We start from the raw sequence: 21,757 nt of genomic DNA, 5'->3' as shown, positions 1-21,757 counted from the left end.
GCAGGATTAATATAGTTAAAATGGCCATCTTGCCAAAGGCAATCTACAAATTCAATGCAATCCTCATCAAAATCCCAACTCAGTTTTTCACAGAGTTAGAAAGAGCAATTCTCAAATTCATCTAGAATAATAATAATAAAAAAAAACAGGATAGCAAAAACTATTCTCAACAGTAAAAGAACTTCTGGGGGAATCAGTATCCCAGACTTCAAACTTTACTACAGAGCAATAGTGATAAAAACTGCATGGTATTGGTACAATGTCATGCAAGTAGATCAATGGAATAGGATTGAAGACCCAGAAAGGAACCCACACACCTATGGTCACTTGGTCTTCAACAAGGAGCTGAAAGCATAAGCTCCAGAAGGATGACTTAAGTGAGGGAGCTATGGTATCTCTGAGAAAGGGAACAAAACGCTCATAGGAGCAACAAGGGAGGCAATGTGTGGAGCAGAGTCTGAAGTAAAGGCCACCTAGCGAGCACCCTACCTGGGGATTCATCCTATAAATAGTCAGCAAACCCCGACACTATGATGAGAAGCATGTACCAAAAAGGAGCATGCCGTGGCTGTCTCCAGAGGGGCCCTGCCAGAGTCTTACGAATTCAGAAGCACAAACTAGCAACCAAGCTTGGACTGAGCTTGGTGTCCCCAATGGAGGATCTGGAGGGTTGTTCAGAGGAACTGAAGGGGTATATAGCCCCATGGGAAAAAACAATGACTTCGGACACCCAGACACCCCAAGACTCCCAGGGACTGAATCATCAACCAAGGGGTATACATGGTTCCAGCCAAAAATGTGGCAGAGGAATGCCTTTTTGGGCATCAGTGGGAGGAGTGGTCTTTGGTCAGGTAAAGGCTCAATAGAGGCCACAACAAAGGGAAACAGATGGGGGGGAGTTGGGGAGAAGGTGGGACTGTGTTGGCTAGAGGGGCCTATACATGGAGGCAGGGAGAGGGAGGAGGTAGGGAATCATTGGGGAGGGGGTTTTTGGGAGGGGGATATTGGGAAAGGTTTTACCATTGGCAATGTAAATGAAGAAGATACTCAATAAAAAAACTTAAAAAAAAGATACAACAAATAAAAAAATATATACTCTTTTCAACAAATGGTGCTGGTTCAATTGGAGGTCAGCATGCAGAAGAATGTGAATTGATTCGTTCTTATCTCCTTGTACTAAGTTAAACTCCAAATGGATCAAGGACCTCCACATGAAACCTGACACACTGAAACTAATAGAAAAGAAACTGGGGAAGACCCTTGAGGACATGGGCACAGGAGAAAAGTTCCTGAATAGAACACCAGTAGCTTATGCTCTAAGATCAAGAATAGACAAATGGGACCACATAAAACTACAAAGTTTCTTTCAGTAAGGCAAAGGACACTGTCAAAAGGACAAAATGTCAACCAACAGATTGGGAAAGGATCTTCACCATCCCTAAATCCGACAGAGGGCTAATATCTAATATATACAAAGAACACAAGAAGGTAGAACCAAGAGAACCAAATAACCCCATTAAAAAGTGGGGTATGTAGCTAAACAAAGTATTTTCACATGAAGAACTTCGGAGGGCTGAGAAGCACCTTCAGAAATGTTCAACATCATTAGCCATTAGGGAAATGCAAATCAAAACAACCCTGAGATTTCACCTCATACCAGTCAGAATGGCTAAGGTCAAAAACTCAGGAGACAGCAGGTGTTGGGGAGGATGTGGAGAAAGAGGAACACTCCTCCACTGCTGGTGGGATTGCAAGATGGTGCAACCACTTTGGAAATCAGTCTGGAGGTTCCTCAGATATCTGGGCATGACACTTCCGGAGGACCCTGCTATACCACTCCTGGGCATATACCCAGAGGATTCCCTGGCATGCAATAAGGACACATGCTCCACTATGTTCATAGCAGCCCTATTTGTAGTAGCCAGAAGCTGGAAAGAACCCAGGCATTCCTCAGTGGAGGAATGGATATAAAAAATGTGGTATATTTACACAATGGAGTACTATTCAGCCATTAGAAACAATAAATTCATGAAATTTTTAGACAAATGGATGGAGCTGGAGAACATCATACTAAGTGAGGTAATCCAGTCTCAAAAGATAAATCATGGTATGCACTCACTGATAACTGGATATTAACTTAGAAACTTGGAATACCCAAGACATAATTCATATTTTAAATGATGGCCAAGAAGAATGGAGGAGTGGCCCCTGGTTCTGGAAAGACTCAGTGCAGCAGTATAGGGGAATACCATAAATGGGAATTGGGAAGGAGTAGAGGAGGGAACAGGGGGAGGGTAGAGGGCTTATTGGACTTTCAGTGAGTGGGGAGTCAAAAAAGGGGAAATCATTTGAAATGTAAATAAAGAATACACCGAATTAAAAAAAAAAGAAAAAAAGAGAAGCTATATCAATAAATTCTCAGCAATACATCTGAATGAACTCTAGCTGAACAAATTTCACACTGATAGACAGGCTCAAGGAGAAGAACATACCAATTAGCTAGCTAGCTAATACCAAACATCAGCCCTGGAAATAAACATGCAAATAACATTATATATATACTAGGTATGTTATATTTAGTATATATATATATATATATATATATATATATATATATATATACATACACACATGTGTGTGTGTGCAGACATGTGGTGTGTAATAACAGTTGATGAAAAAGAAGCCATGTACATTTAAGAGCAAGGAGGGGTGAATAGGAGGAAGTAAGGAGAAGAGATAAATTATATAATTATATTATAATCTGAGAACTCAAAGAAAAAAATTAAAATGTATGTTTGAAAACTGAACTGAATAAAACAAGGAAACTAGAAACTACGAACACAAAGAAACAGATAAATGGGAGCTAGACAGATAGTTCACTAGGTATGATCACTGGTTGCTTTTCCAGAGGTTCTAAATTCAATTCCCAGCAATCACTTTGTGCCTCATAACTAACTATATAATGGGATTTGATGCCATCTTTTGTCATGCAGGGAAAATGGTGTAAATAGAGTGCTCACATGCATAAAAATAAATAAATAAATAAATAAGTCTTTAAAAAGAAATATATTTAAATAACATGCAAATTCTGAAGAAAAAGTCTTAAGTTAGACATCTTCTTTATTTTCTCAGTTCTTAAAAGATGAAATATTTCCAGTCTCTGGCAGTTCAAAAGTAGCACCTGACAAATGGGCTATACTAAAGACTGAGTGTTCATAATAGACAGCTTTTACCATATTTTGCAATTAAAAAATTAATCCGTGTCTCAGGTGTTTGTGATGGGAAGTCCTCCATGGCTAAACCAGAAAGCATGAGTGTCAGTAAAGAAACAGAGCAAAGGTCCAGACTCAAATTCAACATTTTCAATGAGAGGTCAAGTGATGCTCTAACCAGAACTCTAGACAACATAAAATTATCCTTGTCCTAGTAAGAGGAAATGAACTTCTAAACTCACTCAGGTCATTTGAAGATTTTATCTGATTAACTACACTTGAATACTTAGCAGTTACATTACTTGATATAGTATTTGAAGATCAAAGGAAAGTTTTAAAGCTATGATTTCTTGTTCTTTACTGTGAATCTTCAAGCAGATAATCTTTATTGTCTCTTAAACTATACTAAACACTAAAGGAGTAGGCTATGGAGTTAATAGATATTTCTGTATAAAAAACTCCTTATCACTTGCTAGAATTTCAATTTGGTTTATCTTAAAGAATAAAATTAATTGTCTTGCATCAACTATGCAGTAGATGGTTTCTCCTATGACAAAGTTAATTTTTAGAGTAAGAAATCTTGTGTTCTTGTGCCTGTAAGCATCTGTGCAAGGTGTTCTGCATATGTAATAGCTTTCAGTATAGTGTTTATATGGGACTTCTTGGGACTTGTCAGTATGTGAATGACTGCCTCTCTGATTCTTCTAACTTCTCTTGGTGCTGTTTTCCTTCTGTTGGGTTGCCTTGTTGAACTTCCATGTGATAGATTAGTTTTATGTTGTTACATTTTATCTTGTTATGTTTGGTTGTTACCTCTTATGAGCTTGTTCTTTTCTTTTCTTTTTTAATATTTTTATTTTATATATTCTTTGTTTACATTCCAAATGATTTCCCATTTCCCGATCCCCCCTCCCCATATGTCCCACAAACCTTCTTCTCTCCATCCATTCTCCAATCACCTCCCTCCTTTTTTTCTGTCCTTATATTCCCCTCCAATGCTAGATCAATCCTTTCCAGGATCAGGACACTCTCCATACTTCTTCATGGGATTCATCTGTTATGCGATTTGTGCCTTGGGTATTCAGGGCTTCTGGGCAAATTAATATCCACTTATCAGAGATTGCATTCCATGTGTATTCTTTTGTGATTGGGTTACCTCACTTAGGATGATATTTTCCAGATCAAACCATTTGCCTAAAAATTTTGTGAATTCATTGTTTCTAATTGCTGAGTAGTATTCCATTGTGTAAATATACCACATTTTCTGTATCCATTCCTCCTCTGAGGGACATCTGGGTTCTTTCCAGCTTCTGGCTATTATAAATAAGGCTGGTATGAATATAATGGAGCATGAGCTTGTTCTTTTCTAATGAAAGGGTTTGTACTTGAACAGAAGCTGTAGTGGGGAGGAACCAGGAAGAGCAGAGGGAGAGGAAATTGTAATCAAACTATACTGTTTGAGGAAATAATCAATTTTCCATTTAAAAAATACCAGAAAAATACTGTATGCTTTAAATACACTATTAATGTGATATGAATACAACCCTACACACATAAAAAATATAGAAATTAAAACATCATCATATAGGCACGTAAATATGTATGACAATATCCATAGAAAAATCATGTCATTGCCAACAATGTGAGTGATCCTGGAACAGTATGCCAGGCATATCAAGTAAATCCTGTAAATTACACCTGTATTTGTGATTTAAAAGCCAACAGAAGCAAAGAATAAAATAGAAGCTCTGTGAGTAAGATGGAGAGGGGAAAAACAGGAGACGTGGAGAAAGTACATGATGTGTCAGCCTAGTTGAATAATTTGAATAGCTATTTTATAGGGCGCTGCTCATGGCTGAGAAATCTGCACTATATAAAATCTCTAAAAGCAGAGACCTTAAACATCGTACCACCCTCACACCAAAAGCTGTGAAACACTGATGTGTTAACTAGCTTATTATGATAATCATCTCTCACAGGGATACTGTAAAATATATTTTTCTTTTGATTTGTAGCTCAGTAAAGATGCTTCAGAAGAAAGCATGAAAACTACAAGGAGACAAAACATTATTAAAAATCAGTTTTTCCAGACTATATTCCCCTCTTCTCCCCTACTCCCTTTCCTTCCCAGGTCCTCCTTCCTCCCTTGTGGTTGCTTTCTTCTCCCTCCCAAGTGGGACTGAGGCATCCTCACTTGGATCCTTCAGTTTGTTGATCTTGTTGAGTCTGTAGACTGTACCTTGTGTATTCTGTAAATTTTGGGGTAATATCCACTTATTAGTGAGTACATACCATACATGTCTTTTGGGTCTGAGTTACATCACTCAGGATGACATTTTTAGCTCCATCCATTTGCCTGCAAACTCAAAAACTCAGGATTTGCTCATTCCTAATAGCTGAGTAGTATTCCATTGTGAAGATGAACCACGTTTTCTGTATCCATTCTTCTGTCGTGGGACATCTGGGTTGTTCACAGCTTCTGGCTATCATAAACAGGGTTGCTATGAACATAGTGGAACATGTGTCCCTGTGGTATGGTGGGACATCTTTTGGGTGTATTCCTAAGAGTGGTATAGCTGGGTCCTTAGGTAGATTTAGTTCTAATTTTCTGCTGAAACTCCAGATTGATTTCCAGAGTGGTTGTACCAGTTTGCAATATCACCAGCAATGGAGGAGTGTTTGTATTTCTCCACATGTTGGCAAGAATGTGGAAGATTCATTAGAAAAAGTATTTTAAGGATAAAACACACAAGTACATGTATACACACACACACACACACACACACACACATCAATGTATTGCTTTGTTCAGGGTAGGGAAGAGATTAAGATTATTTCTTCCCAGATGTGTGTGTGTGAGAGAGAGAGAGAGAGAGAGAGAGAGAGAGAGAGAGAGAGAGAGAGAAGAGAAGAGAAGAGAAGAGAAGAGAAGAGAAGAGAAGAGAAGAGAAGAGAAGAGAAGAGAAGAGAAGAGAAGAGAAGAGAAGAATCAAGCTAATTTTTATTTAAACGCATCCTTTTTGGAGGACTAAGTTCTCATTCCTCTGCTGTGAAGTACATGGCAGCAGAGTATATAAAGTTGCTCTCCAGAGTGTGGTTATATACACAAGGTAGTGCCTGAAGCTCATATTCATAGCTCTCATTGATGCCTAGAAGGTTCCCAGGACTCAATTTGTTAAATTTCTAAATGGTCAATTTTGCTGTGAGACATTCTATTTGTTGACATGGAGCCTTTTTATGAACTGTATCTCAGCTCAACATTTGTCCCCATGTTCTTCATTCCCTGTGATATTTGATCACTGGAGGACCGGCCAACAAGTGCCCTAAATGTGTTTAGTTATCTGTTTCCAAGATATGTGATGTAACAAATGCAGGACACATCAAAGCCAAATAACAACCATATGGGTAACTTTAAGGATATAAGAACCTAGAACTATCACCTCATACAAGGCAAAAGGCATCTAAAGACATAATATTCCCACGGTGGTTTTGATGCATAAGACTCCGTCTGATAGCTGGTTTTGAAAATGGCAACTCTATGCTTGCTGGAAGTGCAGTAACAGTGAGCTAGAAAAGCTACCTGCATGTCAAATGCATGTTCCAAGGCACAGTGTGATAAGCAGAGTGATTCACAGCTAGCATGTCAAATGCATGTTCCAAGGCACAGTGTGATAAGCAGAGTGATTCACAGCTAGTTAATACGAATATCTGCAGGTTGTCTTATCAATGATTGCAATAGTAATGCTTTTAGGGTAAAGTATAGATAATGATGTCCATTTCCAAGGAGGAAATGAGATTTTGAGTTTAATACATTAGATCTATACGAGTCAGGTCTGATGGTACAGTGCTATAATGCCAACACTTGAGAGGCAAATATATGAGGATCTTGAGTTAATGGTTGGTTAGCAGGGCTATTTAGAAAGATGCTGTTTCAAAACAAACAAGCAATAAAACTAAACCCAAATCCATGAGACAGATGAGTCATTCATCTGAAAATAAAACTGCAAAATAATTCTTGACACAATAGTCATAGTTAAAACATGTCTATTACATCATCTTACTTGCCTAGAAAAATAAACTTACCTACTGTGAATGAGAAGAACAGAATGTGGGGTTCAATTGATTAAACATTCTATGCAAATTTAACTTTATGTGCTTAGAGTACAACGGGAGTTATTTTCAGCTCTGGGTCAATATAATCTTGCAATCCTGGATCAAATCTAGAGAAATTCTAAGCATGTCTTCTCTCTAATGTCTCCAGATCTATGGTTAGTCTTATAAGACATACTACTGTGAAAATGTTCATTAGAGATCATAGATTTCTCTAACACTGTTTGCTGGCAAATGGTATCATTCAAATATAACTTGGAAATAAATTGCCACACAATACCAAAAGGCACAGTGGCATTTATAATTCCAAAATATTGGCAGCACATACAGTACCAAAATATCATTTCCATATCAGCAAATTAAAAGCAGCTGAAGTGACATTTCTCTATTTATTAGCCATTCAAGTAATTAAATAAATACCAAACCATGTACTGTCATATGAAATCTTAGCAGAAGGATTTTTAAGATTCTTAGAAATAATAAAGGATAATTTAGAAATATGACTAAGACACTCATACATTTTTGTATGAATTATTAATAGCAAACTATAAAATTATAAAGTGGGACAATTGAATGATGAGATTTTTTATTTCATTTAATCATGTTTTCTTTCTTTCTATCTATCTATCTTTCTATTTGTGACTATATGTATATTGAGTGGGGGTGTAAATACACACATATTCCTGACATAGTGGAGGTGTAGAGAAATTATCATAACTTTTTTCCTTCTACTGTGTAGGTTGCCTAGACTGAACAAAGGCCTTAAGGCTTGCTGGCAGCTATCTTTACCTACTAAGATATATTGACAGCCAGTTTTCTCCATTTTTTTGTGCAGTTAAAATATATCACATTTACAACCCTTAGTCCAGGGTTATAACTTTTCTTCAGCTGGGGTTTGTGCAAATGCCACTCTACTTACCTTCAATTTTCTCCTTACCAATCAAATGAATACAGAGGTGTACAACCAACTTTAGAATATCATGCTTAGAGCAGATCTGCCCTCCAGGGATAAGTATTCAGACATATGAAGCCTTGCAAAGAAGTGAGTATTTCCTGAGCGGTGAACAGTAACAAAAATGAAAACAATCCAAAGGAACTTTGGAAAGTTGTCAATTGAGAGGAAACATGCTACGATAATATAAATAAGGCCTTTTGGTGTGCATCTAAGCAGAAAAGCAATTACATTTTTGTTCTAGGGAAAAATATAATTTTAATGATTCATTTAAATGATAGTGACCTGCCCACCCAGTAACTATTTTTCCTTCCTTTCAATTTATGTGTAGATGAAAATATGTATTACATATTACCACACAGCTGTCACTCTCTGCTTGACAGGAAAATTGGAGCTGTGATAGCACATATTGCTCATTATGTTAAAGCTGAAAACAAGCACTTAACTAGGTACATGTCAAATACAATTTAAAGAAATTCATTCAAAACAAATGAACGCCACAATAATAGATCTTGAAAACTCAATTTGGGTTATATTTTATAGCACAGACAAACAAATCATGAATAAAACTTCTCCTTTTCTTCGATATGAAAATCTTACAATTATGGTGCTGTTGCTGTTGAAGATAACTTTTAAGTGCATGAAGGCAAAGACCTCTGGGCATATAATCCTGGCCTGACTTCTAGCTGAAACCAGGCAATTGGAGTTGCAGATGCTACAAATGGAATGTATTACTTCTCCACTGGAATGTATTACTTCCCTATCTTATCTAACTGTAGAGAGGGGACCAAGGATGTTCACTAGGTAGCATTTTCTTATCTTAAGCTTTTTATAAGAATATTTCTTGTAAAAAGATTAGTAACTTACCACAAACTTTCAACATATATATTATTGCACTTTCTGTAGTAAGATGTTAGTAAGTTGCCCTATGTTTCTTTATTTAAATATCTTCATTTGTACCATTGACCTAGGATATTTAGTTTCAGTCCAAACGAAAACAATACTAAACAAGCCATCTTTGAAAATGTGGTTTTACAGGACACTATTTAGATAGAAAATGAAACACAGTGACCATGGTGTGATTCCTCAGTGCCATTTAACGGTAGGGCTACAAGCCAGCCTCTGCAATGCCTTCAAAAGAAAGTTGCGATACTAGTAAGTGAAGAAAAATCCTCCCACAGCCACATCTGGGTTATTTGGGCATGCAGTCACTTTCACTTACAAATAGTTTTGCTTTTCTATGTATATGAAAGTGGCTAATTTCTTACCTTACACTATACAATGTTTATAAAGTATTTGCTGAAGCTTAAAAAGTAGTTGGTCTTTCTATACCCTAAAGGCAGAATCACATGAAGGATTATTTCAGTGTTCCTTAATGTCTTTTAGAATTTCATTTTTATTGAGCTAAACTGGTTCCTGGCATAGTGCCCTCTGCACCAGGTCCCAAGGTGCTCTAATTTGAATTGTTAGATCAAGCATAGGATCTTCCCTGCAATTATTAACATTATCATTAAGGATTTGCATTATTAAAGCTTTTAATGTGTAATCCACTTGAACATAAGCTGAACTAAGGTCAAGAAATTTCTCCACTCTATAAATGTCAGCCTCTGTCCCAGGGCCATGTCCTCAGTAAGTAAATGTTTATAGTTTCATAATAAATGTATGCTGTGCATGTACAATCTCAATTTTGTTTCTTACTGTTTTTTTCCTTATTCTCATTTTCTTATTCTTTCTGACTTCTTTTCCCATTGTGCATGTGAAGACAAAAAAATTAATAAAATCCTCTGTGCTTGTGAACATCTTTGCAGTTAATTGCATACTGTTGTTTCTGCTCTAGATAATTGAGTTATTGAAGGCTTCTTTCAGGTCTAAACATAACTAGAGTGTTTACGAAGCTATGCATTTGAAGCTAGAGCATAGCTATATTTTCCTGTAAGGGGAAAGAAATTATTTTGTTTAGTTTCACTGTCCTGAACTAGAACCATAGAAAATGTGCTTGCTTCATTATGAAATCAGCAAGCCTGAGCTCTCCCTAAAACTTAAATAACCTTTAGTCTACATTGAATGACCTATGTCCACTCATGTGCTTGGTCAGGCAGCTTTCTTAGGAAAAGAGCATACACACGGTAAAGTGAGTACTGCTTAATTTTGGGTGAGGATGCATGCTGACAATTCATTCATCACAGAGTTGCATCTATATCAATAAATTATGATCCTTGCTTTTAAGCCTCTTATATCATAGAAAAAGTTAAGAAACAAATCAATACTTTAAAAGTGTGGTATGTGCAATATAATAAAGGTGGTTACAGGTTCAGCCTGCTACTACTGTCAGATTGCCTCTGTTCATTCCCTAGAGATTTGGAAGTAAAAAGGCCAGGGGGTCATATTTTTGGCATTTGGCATAGCCTTTGTCCATTCCCATGAAAATCACAGAAAGGAAGAATAATGTCGAATGCATCTAAGTAATAATGGATGAGTCCTCAGAATGTCACCATGAAAAGTAACAGTGACATCTGTAAATGAGGCCAAGGTTCTAAGGAGATTGAGAGCAATAACGCTCTACTAATGCTTTCCTTCCACACCGGAACAAAATTAATAAAGATGTGACAGGAGAGTGTCTCTCTGTGCTTCTGCCATGTCATCGCTTCTGCCAGAGGTGTATATACAACAATGTTCATTGGAAAATTACACCTTTATCTCCTGGATATTACAACTCCATAACATCAAATAATGGATACACGTCCTTAGAGCCAATCACTGTCTTCTTTTTCTATATACTGTTTTTCATCTGTCTTAGCAGTGGTTATGATCTGGATATGCATTCAAGTTTGGGTCATTTTCTGGACTCTGTTCAATGCCAGTTCTTGTCCATTCCACACTAGAGTTGGAATGAAAAAACAAAAACCCTCTGCAAATATCAATGATTCATGCTGACTAAGATATTCTGGCATCTACTGATTGATTTTTAAATGGGAACCCTTGCTATCCATTTGGTTTTAACTATTGATAATAACAAGCATATTGTTTTCATGTGTCACTTTCCTGCTGTGCCCTCCACGGAATTCCCACTAACAATCCTTTCCTACCACTGCCTGTGGCGTGTTACACCATGGTAGCTTTTACCTAGCATGCAATTTACCTAGCACTGCACTGCATGATATAGGAAGTGCCAGCTAGAATTATAAAGGTTTCAGAGACAAGAAAAGGTATCCTGCTATGTTTTGAATGAAGCTAAATTTAGTGAAAGAAACACAGGTCTTGTATGCACAATAATGGCTCTGGTACTCAGAAAAGTATCACAGAGTTTTATTTGAAAACCTAAGACTCTGAGCCTTAAAATGAAATGTTTAATATGTACAACACATAATTTTCCTTAAACATGACCCACTGACAAGTGAGAGAGTCTTATGGTGACATGTCTTAAAAGATCCTGGGTAAATAAAACGAACAAAGAGTGAAGGACAGAAAAGACAATGCCCATTAATAACAAATCTTGTAATATATGTTATATTTGTGCTAAAGAGTAGGTCTTCCTAGTTTGTTAAATGGAAGAAACTTCTCATAAATGATGTAGTAAGGAAATTACATTTGAATGAGATTGCATATATTCCACAGGATATAACATACTGCAGTTAGGGTCTTGGTTAGAACTCAACTGAGCAACACTCGTGTCATGAACTATGTTCTCCCTGTGCTAACTGTTCAGTAAGTCTTTTTTTTAACCTTTTATTTGTTGATCTTATTTATTTATTTATCTATTTATTTATTTATACTTCAGATTTTATTTCCCTCCAGGTCTATCCTCCAACTGTTCCACATCCCATACCTCCTCCAGACCCCTGATGTCTTCAGGATGATGTCCCCACCCCATCCCCCACCCCACCAGACTTCCCTGGGGCCTCCAGTCTTTTGAGGGTTAGGTGCATCTTCTCTGACTGAACACAGACCAAGCAGTCCTCTGTTATATATGTGTTGGGGGTCTCATATCAGCTGGTGTATGCTGTCTGGCTGGTGGTCCAGTGTTTGAGAGATCTCAGGGGTCCAGGTTAATTGAGCGTGCTGGTCCTCCTACAGGATCACGCTCCCCCTCAGTTTCTTCCAGATTTTCCCTAATTCAACCACAGGGTCAGCAGCTTCTGTCCATTGGTTGGGTGCAAATATCTGCATATGACATTTTTAGTTGCTTGTTGGGTCTTTCAGAAGGCAGTCATGATAGATCCCTTTTTGTGAGTGCTCCATAGCTTCAGTAATAGTTTCAGGTCTTGGGACCTCTCCTTGAGCTGGATCCCACTTTTGGCCTGTTCCTGTCACTGGACCTTCTTTTCCTCAGGCTCTTCTCCATTTCCCTCCATGCAGTTCTTTCAGACAGGAACAATTATGGGTCAGAGATTTGACTGTGGGGTGGCAACCACATCTCTCACTTGATGCCCTGTCTTCCTGCTCGAGGTGGGCTCTACAAGTTCCCTCTCCCTGCTGGAGGGCATTTTATCTAAGGTCCCTCCCTTTGAGTCCTGAGAGTCTCTCACCTCCCTGGTCTCTAGTACATTATGGAGGCCCCCCTTCTCCCTCTGAGGTTGCCTGTTTCCATTCTTTTTGCTGGCCCTGAGGGTTTCAGTCCTTTCCCCCCACCCAATAGCAGATCATATTCCCCTCTTTCCCCCCTTCTGGTTTTCCTCCAAGGTCTCTTCCTCCTCACCTGTGGTTGCTTTCTTCTCCCTCCAAAGTGGGACTGAGGCATCCTCACTTGGGCCCTTCAGCTTATTGACCTTTTTGAGTTCTGTAAACTGTATCTTGGTTATTCTGTACTTTTTTTTGGGGGGGAGCTAATATCTACTTATTAGTGAGTACATACCATGCATGTCCTTTGGGGTCTGAATTAACTCACTCAGGATGATATTTTCTTGTTCCAACCATTTGCCTGTAAAACTCAGGATGTCTTTGTTCCTAATGGCTGAGTAGTATTCCTTTGTGTAAATAAACCACATATACTGTATCCATTCTTCTGCTGTGGGACATCCAGATTGTTTCCAGCTTCTGGCTTTCACAAACATAGCTTCTATGACCATAGCAGAGCATGTATCTTTGTTATATGTTGGAACATCTTTTGGGTATAAGTAAGGAAGTCTTAATTGCAGGATTTACATTTGCTTAATTGAATTGTCTAATATATTGATGTGGACAACTGGAAGAAAGAGCCTTTTGTGTCTATAATGACTATGTATACTGACCTCAAAATAAGTGTTGAGGTCACAGGATATGATTTCTTATATAGTAACATATTACTATATAATGCGACGCCTCAAGAAATCAAGATAAAAGGGCAAAACTTGTCATTACCTAGGTATCACAATCCAAAGTATCACTTCTGGCATAGGTTATTAGTTACACAAGCTGATACATTAAATAGATGAGATATTGAATCCCAAACAGGAGATAGTGTTTCCTCACCAATAGCAAAGAAACTGATTTAAATGGCTCATCTGTTTGAAAATGAATATTCCACACAGTAAGTGTCAGAATGAGAAGGGAATGCAGAGATGATTATCTGATTAAAAAAATGCACTGTGACAAGATGAGATCAATCGTTTGGTTACTCACTCTTTGGTTTTGAGAGAGAGTGTCTAGTAGCTCAGGTTGACCTCAAATTCACTATGTAGCTGAGGATGGACTTGGATTAAAAGCTACTCTTCCTCTGACTCCTAAGGACTAGAATTACATGCATGAACCAAATGCCCAATTCATATTTTCATTATTTGGTGATATAACCATGTAGCCCAAGCTGTCCTTACATTCACTGCACAGACAAAATTCCTGTTCTTTATTGCTCTGTATGGAATTACAGTTAGCCCCACCAAGTTGGTTAATATAATATTAGATATTAAACTTGAAACTTCCTATATTTAGGCAAACATTTTACCAATTAAGCATATTTAATTAGGTCTTCTGTACCTAAACTAATATATAAAAAAAAGAAAGGGATATATTATTTACCAATTTGCAATATTTTATAAAACTGTAGCTATTTGTAATTATTATGGGAAACTTGAAAGCTTGATAGTGCATATATTTTTAAAAAGCTAAATGGCCACTTTGATTTTTCTAGGTAAACCCTCAAAATGGATTTTCTATTCAAGGAGAAACTTGTCAACCCCATGGTAATGCCCCTGACACTGGTCCTAGATTTGGAGCTTGTATTTGGTTAGGAAGGAGAAATCTTATAAAATTAATTAGTGATTGCCAGGAATTTCAAATAAATGTTTCCAGCAGATATGTGTGGGGCTGTTGGGATTATTTACATACTACCAAGAAAGCAATAACTTGGAAGAAGGCAAATAGATGAATTATTTGGAAACTAAAATATTTACTGTCACTTGACTAGTATGCAGTGGCAAAACGATCAAGAAAGAAGAAAACAAAGAGGGCAAGTTTGATCTTTGCAGCAATATTTGCATTTGATTGTATTCACTAACCAGTAGGGCCAAAATGCCGCTTGGTGGTTAGCCTTCTTTAGTTTAGACATCTACAATCTATACTGAGAATGATAGAACATTCTGATTAATTAGATTTTTATTTATGGGTATAATATTCATGTGTATGCATTCAACGTTTCATAAAATTTACTAATAAATGTTAATTGACAGAAACATAGCTTTTATAATTTCCCCATTGCAGTAAGAAATTACAAATCTGAGATAATATGTCTTGAATCAGTTGAAAAAAATGAATCTAGCACTTTGTAAAATATTTTACACTCCTCATAAATATAGAATTTCTTCATTATGAAATACTCTATACTATGGTGACTGATGACAATATATTATTTGGTAGTAAAATATATTTGAATCATTTACCTCATTTCTACTCTTGATGATTTTAACTTATATTCAATATCCAACATGGCAAAATCATAATATTCTTATGATATAGTCATCTAAATAAGACCCACACAAAAAGCATCTGTTGAAATGCCAACATAAATGAGAGAAATCTCACAATGCTACACCATTTGTTAAAAAGTTACAGGTAATTAATGTCTCCTAAGAGAGGAAGAATTAGTCTTCTCAAGGAATGAGCATCCTGATAGACTACCCAGTCCCCAGTAGTTAGCTCTAAATCGCAAACTAGGTCAGCAGGTTATAACCGTGTGTGTGTGTGTGTGTGTGTGTGTGTGTTTGTGTGTGTGCTTATAATTTATTATATGTATATAATACTTGTAACATCTTCCTTTACTACTACTGTGCTCATTAAAGTTTAGAGCAAATTAATATCTATTATACTGAGGAAATCTTATCTACTTGTATTATTTGATCTCTAGATGATTCTGCACATTTTTGAGTTAAATTAAGTTCTTAATAGCTCCTGCTTATTAATCTCCTATTCTAGTATTTCTCACTCTATTCATACATACCCAGAGCAATTAAAGAAGATGAGGTCATGGATTTTGAGAGGGAGTAGGTGGAATGGCAGGGGAGTTCATGAGGAGAAAGTCTGAGTTAAAATATTAATAGAATACTCATGTACAAAATTCTCAAAATAACTTATTTTTAAAACAACTTAAAAAGACATATCATTGTGAAACTGTTCAGAGTAATAACTGACTATTCTTTGAAATAAAGATAAGATATTGGCAGGATAAGCCTTTTGTTACATAAGTTATCCTCCCTACTTTCCACCTCCAAGCTCCTCTCCCATGACACACAAACTGTAAAGCTCTTCCTTGGGAATTCCTTTGGGTCCTGGCAGAATTCTTAGCCTTACAATGCAAGGCCTGTCGGCTATGGCTGAACTAAGTACTATCTCTCATTGTTCTCTATACAGAGAGTCAATGTTTAAGTATTTGAAAAGATAATATAAGTAATAAAGTTTTATGGTCCCTAACTACCTGGGAAGCAGTCCCAAAAATCATAGCTGCAAATGTCAGTTCTTTTTTAAATATATCCAGGTGATAATTAAAAGTAATCTAAATAAACCACTTAAAATATCTCTTTTTACACCTATCATTCTCAACACAAATGTTTAATCACTGCTATAATCTGTATATCTCATCTAGTTTTTTTTTTCCAAATGGCTATTCATTCCTTTCATTCAATTATAATTTGAATTAAGAAATTAAGTTTTAATGAAAAACTAGCTACTGTTTGTGCACCCTTTGTTCTAATATTTCTTACTGTATTTGCAGAACAATAACTTTGGTCATTACTAAAGTCTCCATAAGCGATACCATCCCAAAATGACTTTCTTGATGTAAACACACACCCCTCATCTCAAAGGGAATGAGACCATTTATTTTGGAGCCAAATATGAGCGACTATGTCTCAGAAACATATATTGAGTTACCTCTAAAACAATGTTCTGAAGTAATAGCTTTCTGAAATGTTTACAGTAATAGAAGTTATAAATTAAGACGTTCTAACACACTGACAAAACATCAGGGAGGTTGGTTATAGCAAATAGAGAGATCTCTCATAGACCTTAGATTTTATTTGATGCATCTTAGGCTTTAGTTGTGTTGTAAGTAGTAGAACATTACTATCAGGAGTTCCTAATAGTCACAATATCAGCATTAAGTCAAACACAAAGTAGACAACAAGTTACTAGAGACAGTGACAGTTGAAGATAATCTGATCCCAAAACTACAACATTCTAACACTATACAATAACAAAACTTCTGATCAGCTAATCAGCGAATCAGCTAATCAGTCTTACTGAATTCTCAACACAAGTGGTATTTTCATTCCGAGAACTTCAGGTCATAACTTCTAACTCATCACATACAAAAGTATGGATATATTGTACATACACTTGAAGGAAACTCATTTGTTCATTTTTTTCTAGCCTCAATTATTTTGTACTGCTTACTTACATATGTCACTGAAAACTATTTCCATTTTATGACTATCCACAGCCTGGGGACTTGGAAACCATCAGATTTTCATCAGACTGTAAATAGAAAGGTACAGAAATCTAGAATAATGACAAGGAGGCCATGTCTTATTGAATCTTGGGTGAGGTATCCATTGTTTCACTAGTTATCGAGTGGCCAGATGTCAGTCATGTGACACACGCTGTTAGAAGGTATTCTGGAAAGTCGCATCCAGACAAGTGACAAAGAAAAACACAAAGTGAAGTGAATTAATGGATGCCTAGTGTTGTTTATGAAACATTAATTAGTAAGAAGGATTCATAAGGAAACAGAGCTCATTAATTAGTAAGCAGACTCAAGGGAATAATGTAAAAATATTTATGAATATAAAAAGACAAATTGAACAGAGGATTTTACAGAATCAAAGCAAAGGGTTTTTTCTAATTGTAAATTGAGAAATTGTGAGGAAGATAAATTTATACTTTATGGTTGACAAACCATGATGGGTAAAGGCTGGACCAAGTTTGTTGAAAATATGTTCCTCAACCATGATTAACAATCTAGAAGCCTAAATTCAAATTAATGAATATACTTGTTTATTTTCAGCTTCACCATACTGGAATAATTACTTTACATTAGCATATCAACAAGACAATAATCAACAGTCTAAGGTTCATGTCACTGACTAATCCAAATAAACACATATAGACATACACACAGATACACACATACACACATGGACATGCCCTCAGACACACACATACACATACCCACATCCATGCATACTACACACACACATACCCACATAGATGCATATGCATACCCACAATTACATATGTGCACACATATGCATACACACTAACATACACCCACGACACAGTCTTCTGGATATTTCTCTTGGTACTGCTACATACTTAATTCCATATAACCTTGCCAATTTTTACTGAAAGAGTGTCTCGATGTTCATTTTATAATTCTGTTAATGAGAGGACACTAGAACTACATAATCATAAGAATGCTAACAGCAAATTCCACTATTCCTCAGCAATTATTAAACAAAGTAAACACGTTCAATGATTCAAGGGAGGGCAGCAACATGCAATTTTCCACTCCCTGTACTTTTTATAAATATCTTAACCAAAATATTGCTTTCCCATCTACCTGTCTAGCAATAGGTCTTAGTTCTATAACTAGAGATGCAGCTACTGTGTGCTAACCATAACTTAGACAGCAATATTTCACACAGGAGATCCTAACATGCTACAAATCTTAGTTATATGACATCAACCAAGTTGCATTCTAAATTGACATTGACATCTCATCTTTGATTTACCTTTCCATAGTTTGAATGTATTTTTTTGATTTCTCCCATACATTGTGTTTCTTTCCCAGGTGGAATTTATGAGAAGGTTGTATTAAAAAATCAAAAACAATGACAGATTTAAGTGCTCCTATATATTAAAAGTTTAAGGAGCAATTTAAGTTGCTCCTTAATAGTATTGCCTTCAATAGCCATAAAATGTGATAATACACACATCATTTGAAGTAAATGAGAGGCCAGATGATTTGTATATTCAGAAACAAATTTGCTTCAGATTCTGGGTCTAGGGTTGAGCACTTTGATCTGAGTTAAAGTGTGGCTGGACACAGGGTCTACCAATACAACTTGAAAAGATGGTTTAAAAACTCTCACAGTGCCAACAATGCACTTAGAAGTCTACTTCATTACTGAAAATACCATACCATGACTCATGTCCAGGTCTCGTGGTACACATATTCTAATTTAAAAGTCCCACATTTAAATTATTTATTTATTCTATACAGTTTTTGCAAATATTAAATTTGAAAGACCCAGAAGCCTATCATTGCTGATGGTGTTAGCAACATTATTCCTATCCATGGATGTGATTTAATAACTCCTGCCTACTTTGCATTTTATTTTTAGAAACATTTGCTGCATGCAGGTTTCTGATTTATCTGTTATATGATTAAAATACTAGAAAGTATTTCTTAACATTAAATCTTGTTAGCACATCAGTTACTAATTGCAGTCATTTTTCATGTTGTGGACGTAAACTTGACATAAAGAGACAAGCAATCTGAGCTGTATTTCAGAATTCACCATCTTCCAAGCTGAAACTGAGGACATGCATTTTCTTCAGTAACTATTACATTAGTCTATGTATTACAGGTGTCACATAATAACTTCATTGCAAATATAGGACCCAATATGATTTAATTTTCACTGAGATACTTATTCAGTTATAACTGACATTTTAACAGCCAAGATATTTTAATTTTGAACTTAATGCTTTTAATTTAAAACCATTTTTAAAATTTGTAAACATCATTTTATCTGTCTTCATTTTTCAATATTTTGTACCTTTAAGTAAGTAGTCCCCCATTTTAAATCATTCATTAGTTTAAAATAATACTTTACAGATCAGATCTCTTTTAAGCATTCTCTTGGGTTCTTAAGGTGGCTATGTTTTGTGTTCTTTTCATAATACCAAAATATATTGGATTTCATAAACTATTCAAAATGTCCAAAACTGTATTTTATTATAACTTGCATTTTAAGTTAAGTGTTTCTGAGTGCAAATATGCTTTAGGAACTATAAGAATACAAATCAAGAAAGGTAGGCATTGACCTTGAGTTATTTAAATTTTGTTTTTAGATTATAAGGATTTTTTTTTTTTTACTTTTGTGTTTGTGGTGGTTCTTTCCATTACTATAACAATAATATGGAATGAATTAATTAAAAAAATTAAAGTATTTTATTAATGTCTGAAGCTCTAGTTCAAGAACGGTTGTTGCAGCGATTTGGTCCTGTGGTGATGGAGAGAACAGGAAAGTAATGTGAGGCTAAGGGAGCATTCACATCAAGTGGGGCCTGGGCTTTCCATGAGAGCCATAGCCCTAAGAACACAGACCTACGCTGTTCTACCTGTGGCTTCGCCTCCTCCCAGGACCTCCAGCTGGGGACTGAACCTTTAGCACCTGTGCCTAGGGGAACGTTAAGATCTAACTGAGACCAATGTTTTAATCCAGCTCCACTTTCATAATCCCAATCACAGTTACCCCTTCCTCCACCCCATCCGGTTCATCCCCCACTTCCTCTCTGCTCCATACCAAAGGGTCCAAAAAGCAGACAAAAGAGTCAAGAGTTACCCCTGACTCCTACTGTTAGGAGTAGGAGTCAAAACATGAAAATAATAACCATAACATATATGTAGAGGACTTAACAGACCCATGCAGAGTCAGTGATTGTTTCTTCAGTCTTTGTGAGCCCCTTGGAGCACCACGTAGTGGAACAAGCCAGAACTTGTTCCTTCTATGTAGTATTGAATACCAGCTGTGTTTCCTATTGAGACTATAATTATTTAAGACATCATTATTCCTTAAATCTTAAAACAAATATAAGAATCATATAAGAGGCCAGAGTTTATCATTGACTTTATCCAGACAACCAGAACAAATAGAAAAAAACACTACAGCCTAGATATACTGACTTTACTCTTGCATGTCTTCCTAAGAGTTTAAGTGCCGAGGTCAGCAGAAATGATGACAGGTTATATCCTCCTTCTGAGATATATTCAGTGGTTTAGAAAAATAATAAGGTATGAGGTTGAAGGCCAAATACTCTCAATACCCATGAAGGCAGTAAATCTCATTATTAATCATTACGCCTGAACATATTTATGTCCTGCAATGAAATGCTTATGGATTAAAAATATATAGAGAGACTATAATAGACTTCTAAACTGCTCTAAATACAGCTGTGCAATGAAAACATCAGCACTATATATATATATATATATATATATATATATATATATATATATATATATATAGTGTGTGTGTGGTATATTTATTAAAATTATATGGATATAAATATATATCCTTATTATGAATATATACATGTATTTCACAAATACATTTCCTCTATATATTCACACACAAAGATAAAGGAACTTTAAAATGCTTTTCATTAATGTTTTCAAAATATCTTGTTAGCGTCTCAAGTTCTGTGTTTTATCAAACATCCTTAGGATGAAGTTCCTCATTACAAATGATCACATTTATGTTAGGAGGATTATGATGGAAAAAATCAGGGATTCTCAAAATGTCATTCCTGGGCGCAGGTGCACCAGTACTGTGTAGTACATGAATAGAAACACAAAGACCATCTAAAGATTTCTTGGGTATGCAACCATGGGTTAAGGACTGACCATTTATCAATGAGGGTTGCAAAGCAATGATGCACACTGATATGAGAGTCACACACATTCTTCCGGCTATAATGTAGTCACATGGGCATACACAGCCTATGATAATGCTAAAATATGTAGGATTATTTTAAGTAGATTCATACTTGACTATAAGAAAGCATTTCTATAGAAAAGATAAAATCATGGTGATCCCTGGGTGACCTTTGTTTCTATTGAAATTTTATTTATTTTATGAACCAGTATCTCTCTATTCACACTATGAAATGCTTTCACTACTGAACAAGTATCCTGCTGTTTTAGTATCTTCATTGGTAAGATTATAGCTGTGTGCAAATAATCACAAGTAGCTCCTTAAGTTCTTAACCATTTAAAAAAAATCTTGAATTA

The 21,757-nt window shown here is 36.1% G+C and overlaps 1 protein-coding gene across 1 annotated transcript in view; it reads right to left on the bottom strand.

The window, feature by feature from the left end:
* The window catches only part of Epha6 (EPH receptor A6), a 993,878-nt gene that overhangs the window by 704,313 nt on the left and 267,808 nt on the right, over positions 1 to 21,757 (bottom strand). The window lies entirely within an intron of this gene.

Source organism: Apodemus sylvaticus, chromosome 15 (assembly GCF_947179515.1).
Source record: "Apodemus sylvaticus chromosome 15, mApoSyl1.1, whole genome shotgun sequence".
NCBI lineage: Eukaryota > Metazoa > Chordata > Mammalia > Rodentia > Muridae > Apodemus > Apodemus sylvaticus.
This window is presented reverse-complemented; position numbering and strand designations above follow the sequence as displayed.